Below are 8,338 nucleotides of genomic sequence, written 5' to 3' on the forward strand. Positions count from 1 at the left end.
TCATTTCATGAAAAATGTGGCCAGCCAGTGGCATGGTGGTTAGAGCAGCAGGATTCCACGTGGCTGATTATGTAGTTTGAATCCTGGACTGGATGGCTTGAGAGACACTCCGGGGCATGCATGTGTGTGTATGTCCAAGATCCAAAGAGAGTGAAGAAGCAGGGATTACTCTGTGGGCATCCTCCTTGAAGGGTGCTTTCTCACTTTTCCCCTCTCTGTCTCTGTCTCTCTATCTCTGTCTGTCTTGTGAGCACATGAGCCTTATTGCAAAATTTAAAAAAAGAAAAAAAAGTAGGACCTGCTCCATGACTTTGTGGTAAGGCAGTTGGATCCCACATGGCCAGCTGTGCAGTTTGAGTTCAAGAAACATGTGAATCATGTGTGTATGTGCTCATGTGTGTGCATGACCAAAATACAGAAAGGAGGGGGAGATGGAGAAGAGATTGTAGTGTAGTGATTCCCCGTGGGGGTGTTTTATCCCCACCCTCTATCTCTTTCTCTCTGTCTCTATCTGGTGAGCACATGCCTGTTGTAGAAAAAAAAATGCAAAAAAATCTTAAAAAGTGGGCCAGCAGGTGACATGGTGGTTAAGGTGGCTGGACTCCCACATGGCTGATGGACCTGGCAAATTTCTTTCTCACTTTCCTTCTCTCTCTGTGTGTCTCTCTCTGGTCAACGTAAAAATAAATAAATAAAATAATGACAATGAACAAAAATGTTTTAAAAATGCAAAAAAAAAAAAAAAGGGTAGTTCCTGCTGTGTGATGAGGGGAAATGTACTTTTCCAGGGGTTCATATCATTTGAGGATGTTGCTATGGACTTTACCTGGGAGGAGTGGCAGGACCTGGAAGATGCTCAGAAGATTCTATACAAGAATGTGATGCTGGAGACCTACAGCAACCTGGTGTTTTTGGGTTAGTGGAACTCCCAAGAAGCTCTCTGAACACAAAGCATTGCCAAACCTGCAGTGATTTTCAAGTTGGAGCAAGGAGGAGATCCATGGACATTAGAAGAAATTCCCAGCTTGAGCCTCCCAGGTTGTTGTCATAATGTTTGTACCATTGAGAGACACCATGAAAGGAAAAGTGAGAATTCACCCCCCAAGAAGCTCAGACTCCTGAGTCTGTGTGAAGTCACAGCTGTGTTCCTGGATTCCAGAAAATTCCCCAAGAAGGAAGACCTGTTTGTTGCTTTATTTCTGCTTCTTGCCCAGAGTCCGCTATCTCAAATCAAACAAGTATGAAATATATAACTATACTATCAGTCCCTAATATTGTACAATAAAAATGAAACTATTACTATTAGAAATAAAACATAGGGGCCTGCAGGTGGCATGATGATTAAGGCATTGTCCCATGTGGCCAACCTCAGTTCAATTCCCAACCCGGAACCTTGAAACTCATGCCACGTCCATGGACATTTGTATCGGAAATTCTGAAAGAAGAGGAGACTGGCATGGCCATACCTCTTAAGGGTGATTTCTCACTTACTTTCTGTCTTTCTGACTCTCTAGAGAGCACACATGCTTTATACCAAAAATCTCTTTTAAAAATAATTAATAAATGAAACTTAAAGCACACACACACAAAAAAAAATAAAAAAATAAAAATGCAAAAAAAGGTATACTAAAACATTATGATTGTTTTTATATGCCATTCTGGAAAAGACAAATGTAGGGAAGGAGAACAGTGACATTCAGGGGCTGGGTGTAGGGAGAAAAATGGATTATAAAGAGGCCGAACAAGGACATTTATATGGTGATGGAACTGTTTTGTTCTTAATTGTGGTGATAGCTACACAAGTTTATGTAGTTGACAAAACTCATAACTGTACACAGAGTGAATTTTAGTACACATAAAATTAAAATATTAAAGTAAATTTGTAAAAGTTTGAAAGAGATACATTGCCTTGATTTTTTTTTTTGAGAGGTTTTCGCTACAGGGCGCGTGTGTTTGCCAGACAGACAGAGACATAGAGACAGAAAATGAGAAATCACCCCCCAGGGGGGATGGTCACGCCGCAATCCCTTCTCCTCCATTCTCCTCTCGGGATCTTGGGCATGCACACACATGCGCCCGGCATGAGTTCTAAGCCACCGGGTTCGGGATGCGAGCTGCGGTTGACTACGTGGAAATCCAGTCACATAGTCATTATGCTAACTGCTGGTTCCCTTACATTGCCTATTGAGACCAGCAGGTGGCACGGAGGTTAGGGTGGCTGGATCCCACATGACCCATTCTGCGGTTCAAGTCCTGGACCTGGCAGCTTGAAAATCATGCTACATGCATGTGGTATGTCTGTCCAAGATCCCAAGAAAAGAATGAAAGAGAGGGAATTATAATGTGGCCATATCTTGAGGGGGGGGGACTTCTCACATTCTCTCTCTCTCTGTTCTTTTTTGGTGAGTACATGAGCCCTATAAACAAATTTTTTTTTTTAAAAAAAGGGGGAGGGAGCAGTAGGTGGCATAGTGGTTAAGTCACTGGATTCCCATGGACTCCCACATGGCAAACAGCTAGTCCCAGACCCAGCAGCTTGAAAATCACTCCAGGCATGTGTGCGTATGTGCCTAATATCCCAAGAGAAGAATGGAGGAGAAAGGACTGCAGTGTTCATCCTCCTGGGGGGTGATTTCTCACTCCCCCCTGGTAAAGAATAAACAAAGAGAAAGGGGGGAGGGAGAGAGAGAGAGAGAGAAAGAAGGAATATATCACCTATCATATGGCGAAAATAAAAAAGTTAACAAAGTAAATGTGGTCAGAAAGACTGGAAAAACAGGAACCCTTATATATTGTTGATGGGAATGCAAAATGGCACAATATCTATGGAGGGTAATTTGGCAAGATGTAACATATACATCTATCTTTTTATGCCAAAATCTCACTTCCAGGAGAGACACATCCAACAATGTGGAAAAAAAAATATGTGCACAAAATTAATCATTTCAGCATTATTTTTTTTTCAAGAGGTTTTTGCTATAGGGTGCATGCGCTCGCCAGAAAGACAGAGAGAGACAGGGAGACAGAAAACAAGAAATCACCTCCCGGGGTGGATGGCCATGCCACAATCCCTTCTCCTCCATTCTCCTCTTGGAATCTTGGGCATGCACACACACGCGCCCAGCGTGAGTTTAAGCCACCAGGTCTGGGACTCAAACTGCGGTCGACTACATGGGAGTTCAGCGACATAGCCATTATGCTAACTGCTGGTCCCAGCATTATTATTTTTTAAAATTCATGATAGAGAACATGTGTGTGTCTGTAAGAGAGAGACAGACAGATAGACATTCCCTAACACAGTCTTGTCCCCTGACCTCCAGTTCATCGTTATCTTGGGCATGTGCATGTGCCCAACATGTTTGAGTTTGAGTCAGGGATCCAAACCATGCTCAGTCAGGTGACTTCCAGCACTGCAATCGTGCACTCTACTAACTGCAACACAGTGTGTTTGTAACTGAAGTAATCTTAAAACTACCTAAATGTTGAAACATAGAAAACTAACATAGTGTGCTATGCAGCTCTAAACATCAATAAGGAAGGGGACCAGCAGGTGGTGTGGTGGTTAAGGCGCTGGACACTCCCACATGACCTACCGCGGTTCGAGTCCCAGACCTGGTGGCTTGCTTTCTCACTTTCCCTCTCTCTGTGTCTCTCTCTGGTCAAATTTTAAAAAATAAATAAATAAATGAGTGGATAAATAAATAATTTTAAAAAGGAAGATCTGTTTAAGTGATAATGGAAATTCTGCTTCATTTAAATAGAAGGGGAAATCAGAAAATGTACTTTTTGCAGAAGATGCTGACACAGGTGCTGTGAGCTCCAGCCAGCTGCTCCTGATCCTGATTCACAGTTGTTTGCTCTTACTAAGAACAAGTCAGTCAGGAAGCCATGTCACAGCCATAGTTTTTATTGATACTGGAAAAACACCCATGGAACCAGAAGTGGCCACTCACCAAATTAGAATTACTTTAACCAGCTGCAATGGAAAGTCCCTGGAGAAAGTGCGTGCTGACTTAAGCAGAGGTGCTAAGTAAAAGAATCTCAAGATAAAAGGACCAGTTCGGATGCCTACCAAGACTTTGAGAATCACTATAAGAAAAACACCTTGTGGTGAAGGTTCTAAGACATGGGATTGTTCCCAGATGAGAATCCACAAGCAACTCATTGATTTGCACAGTCTTTCTGAGAATGTTAAACAGATTACTTCTATCAGCATTGAACCAGGAGTTGAGGTTGAAGCCACCACTGCAGATGCTTAAGTCACAAGCGACTCAGTGATTTGCACAGTCTTTCTGAGAATGTTAAACAGATTACTTCTATCAGCATTGAACCAGGAGTTGAGGTTGAAGCCACCACTGCAGATGCTTAAGTCAACTATTTTAATAAATTATCAGCTGTTTTTTTGTTTGTTTTTTTTGTTTTTGTTTGTTTGTTTGTTTTGAGAGGTTTTCACTATAGGGCACGTGCACTCACCAGACAGAGAGAGACAGAGACAGAAAGTGAGAAATCACCCCCCCAGGGGGGATGGTCACGCCGCAATCCCTTCTCCTCCATTCTCCTCTCGGGATCTTGGGCACGCACACACACGTGCCCGACATGAGTTTTAAGCCACGGGGTCTGGGATGCGAACAGCAGTCAATTACGTTGGAGTCCAGCGACATAGCCATTATGCTAACTGCTGGTTCCCTCCGCTGTTTTTTTTTTTTTTAAATAAAATATACTTGTATTTTGCCCATTTTTGCAAAAGGAAGCACAGAAAGGATAAGACAGAAAGGACTGAAATTGGTTACCTAGGGCTGGCAGATGGCATGGTAAATAAGGCACTGGACTCCCACGTGGCATACCACAATTTGAGTCCAGGACCTGGCGACTTGCTCTCTCACGTTCCCTCCTTCTTCTCTCTCTCTTTCTCTCTCTCTCTCTCTCTCTCACACACACACACACACACACACACATGTTCCCTGTAGCAAATTAAAAAATAATAATCAAGATAAATAAAATTAAATAAGTATTTTTTTTTTTAAAAAAGAGATTGGGGGGACCAACAGGTGGCGTGGTGGTAAAAGCACTGGACACTCCCACATGACTGACCGTGGTTCAAGTCCAAGAACTTGTAGCTTGCTTTCTCTCTCTCTCTCTCTCATCAAGTTGAAATGAATTTAAAAATTAAATAAATAATTCTTTAAATAAAGAGAGAGATTGGTTATCTATAGGAGGTAGAGGAAAAGGTATGGCACAGTTAGTGTAGGGCATGACACTTCTCTAAGTACACTACTTTCAGTATTTTTGACTTTGTGTGGGACCAGGAGATGGGGTAATGGTTACATCACTGGACTCCCATGTAGTTGACCATGGTTTGAGTCCTGGACCGGATGGCTTAAACTCATGCTAGGTGCATTGCATGTGTGCCTAAGATCCCGAGAGGAGAATGGAGAAAGGGATTTTGGCATAGCCATCTCTCTGAGGGGTGATTTCTTGCTTTCTGTCTCTCTCTTTCTGGCCAATGCATGCACCCTATAGCAAAAATCTCTAAAAACAAACAAACAAACAAAAGAACTCACACCACAAGTGCCCAAAATCATGAGAGGAAAATGGAGGAGAAGGAATTGCAGCATGGCCATCCCTTCTAGGGGGTGATTTCTCTTTCTGTTTCTGTTTTTCTCTGTCTCTCTGGCAAGCGCACACGCCCTATAGAAAAATCTCTCTAAAAAATAATTTTGACTTTTTGATTAATGTAATGTATTAAAAAATAAAAATGGGGGGACCAGCAGGTGGCGTGGTGGCTAAGGTGCTTGACACTCCCACATGGCCGACCACGGTTCAAGTCCTGGACTGGGTGGCTTGCTTTCTCACTTTCAGTGTGTAAGTGTGTGTGTGTGTGTGTGTGTGTGTTTCTGGTCACATTAAAATGAATGAATAAATAAAATTAAATAAACAATTCTTTAAAGAAATCAAAATGTAGAACCAAATCATTTATTAATTTTTTTCTTTAAGGTTTTTGCCATATGGAGTCAGAGAGAGATAGTGAGAGGGAAAGTGAGAAATCACCACCTAGGAGATGGCCATTCCACAATCCCTTTTTTCCCATTCTTCTCCTGGGATTTTGGGCATGCATACACACATGCTCGGTGTGATTTTCAAGTTGCCAGATCTGGGACTTGAATGGCGGTTGACTATGTGGGAGTCCAGCACCTTAGCCACCACACCTCCTGCTGGTCTCAAAATAATTTAGTTTTATAAGATGAAAAATGTCCAGAAGATGGATAGCGATGGTTGTACAACAATATGAATGTACTTTATGCCACTGAATTCTACACTTTAAAAGGTAAATTTTTAAAAATTAAAAAAGTTTTAGTTTGTTATAAGCCATCTGTGTTCACAAGGGAGAGACAGAGAGAGAGGGAATGAGAGGGAAAGTGAAAAATGTGTCTTGGGGGAGATGGCCCCATTAAAATCCCTTCTTCTCCATTTTCCTCTCAGGATTTTGGACACAGACACACACACACACACACACACACACACACACACACACACACAGAATGATTTACAAGCCACCCTGCTTGGAACTAGAACCACAGAGTGGGCCATTTAGGATACAACTCCTTAACCACTACACCACCTACTGGCCCTAAAAGGTAAATTTTAATGTTATCTATATTTAACCACAGTTTTTAAAATTAATTTTAAAATTTAAATCATACCTATAAGAAAAAGAGAAAAACTAAAATTGAATGTGGAAAGAAAAAAGGGGACCCAGTTTTATTCAATGAAAAACATAACCACACTCAAGAAAGAACTGGGCCCAGCAGATGGTATTGTGGTTACATCGCTAGACTCCCACATGGTCAACTGATGTTTGAGTCCTGGACCTAATGGCTTGAAAATCATGCTGGGCACGTGGGCGTTCGTGCTCAAGATCCCAAGAGGAGAATGGAGGAGAAGGGATGGTGGCATGGCCATCCTCCCTAGTGGGTGATTTCTCACTTTCACTCTCACTGTCTCTTTATCTCCTCTCTCTCTCTCTCTCTCGCAAGTGCACGCATCCCAAGGCAAAAACTTCTTAAAAAAGAATGAATGAACTACTGTTTGTTTAAAGACAAAAATAATAGTAAGTTGGGCCTCAGGTGTCGTGGTGATTAAGGGTGCTGGACTCCCACATGGCTGCCTATGGTTTGGGTCCCTGACCTGGCAGCTTGCTTTCTCTCTCTCTCTCTGGTCAAATTAAAATAAATAAATAAATAAATAGTAAATTAATAAAGTTGAATAAAATAATTCTTAAAAAAATTTAAAAATGATAGCAAATAAATCTTGAACTCTACTTTTTAGTTTTGTTTTTCATGGTGATATAGGTATAGCAATTCTGAAAATATATGTAAAAAAATTGATATTGGTGAGCATCAGGATTCTCGCTGTAGAAAAAAGATACAAGTATAAAATGAGAGAAAGTAAAAAACTTGTTGTGGTTGGACAGGAATTGGAGGTATCATTATAAAATTATTCATAACATATTCCTTAGTCTATTCATTTAAAGGACTAGAAGCAAGGAAATCCCAATAGCAATGAGCATAACTAGTACCCAAATCTAGGTTGTTATATGCTATCCCCACTGAAAAATTATTAGGGCTCTTTTTAGAGAAATGACTGATTTCAGTGGTTGGACAGGGAAAGTATAAGATGAGCCTTGAACATTTTCTGTTATAAAATAAAGATCTACTCAGCAAAGAATAAAAATATTTCAAAATGATATAGGAACCAGCTTTAAGGGAATCCTATTGGACATGTCTGGAAATACTGATCATTAAAATAAGTCATGACAGCAATGGATTATAATCTATTAAATCCATGAATCTATACTGCTAATAAGCAGAGGAGAAAATAAAATTAGTTCCTACAGTAGAATACTTGTTATTAAATATTGAAGGAATTACAGTTAGAAAATCACCATTTTACAAATTTCATATCAATAATTGATTTAGGCAAATATCATAAATGGATATAAAACCTTAGTGGTGAAAGTTCAAGGAGAGACAGTATATTCATGTAGTCTCAGTGTATTCTTCACAAATTATTTATTAACTACTAAAGGAAAAACAGTAACTTTATAGCATAAAAAATTGGAAGGCACAACTTCAATTAAATAACTAAAACTAGCATTACCAATAATGAGACAAGTTAAGATCATATGCCTTGGGGCTGGCAGGTGACATGGTGGTTAAGGCACTGGACTCCCACATGGCTGACCATAGTTCAAGTCCCAGACCTGGCAGCTGGCTTTCTTACTTTCCTTCTCTCTCTGGTCAAATTAAAAAAATAAAAATAGTCTGCAGCAGTCACCACC

Source organism: Tupaia chinensis, unplaced genomic scaffold (assembly GCF_000334495.1).
Source record: "Tupaia chinensis unplaced genomic scaffold, TupChi_1.0 Scaffold000243_1, whole genome shotgun sequence".
Taxonomy (NCBI): domain Eukaryota; kingdom Metazoa; phylum Chordata; class Mammalia; order Scandentia; family Tupaiidae; genus Tupaia; species Tupaia belangeri.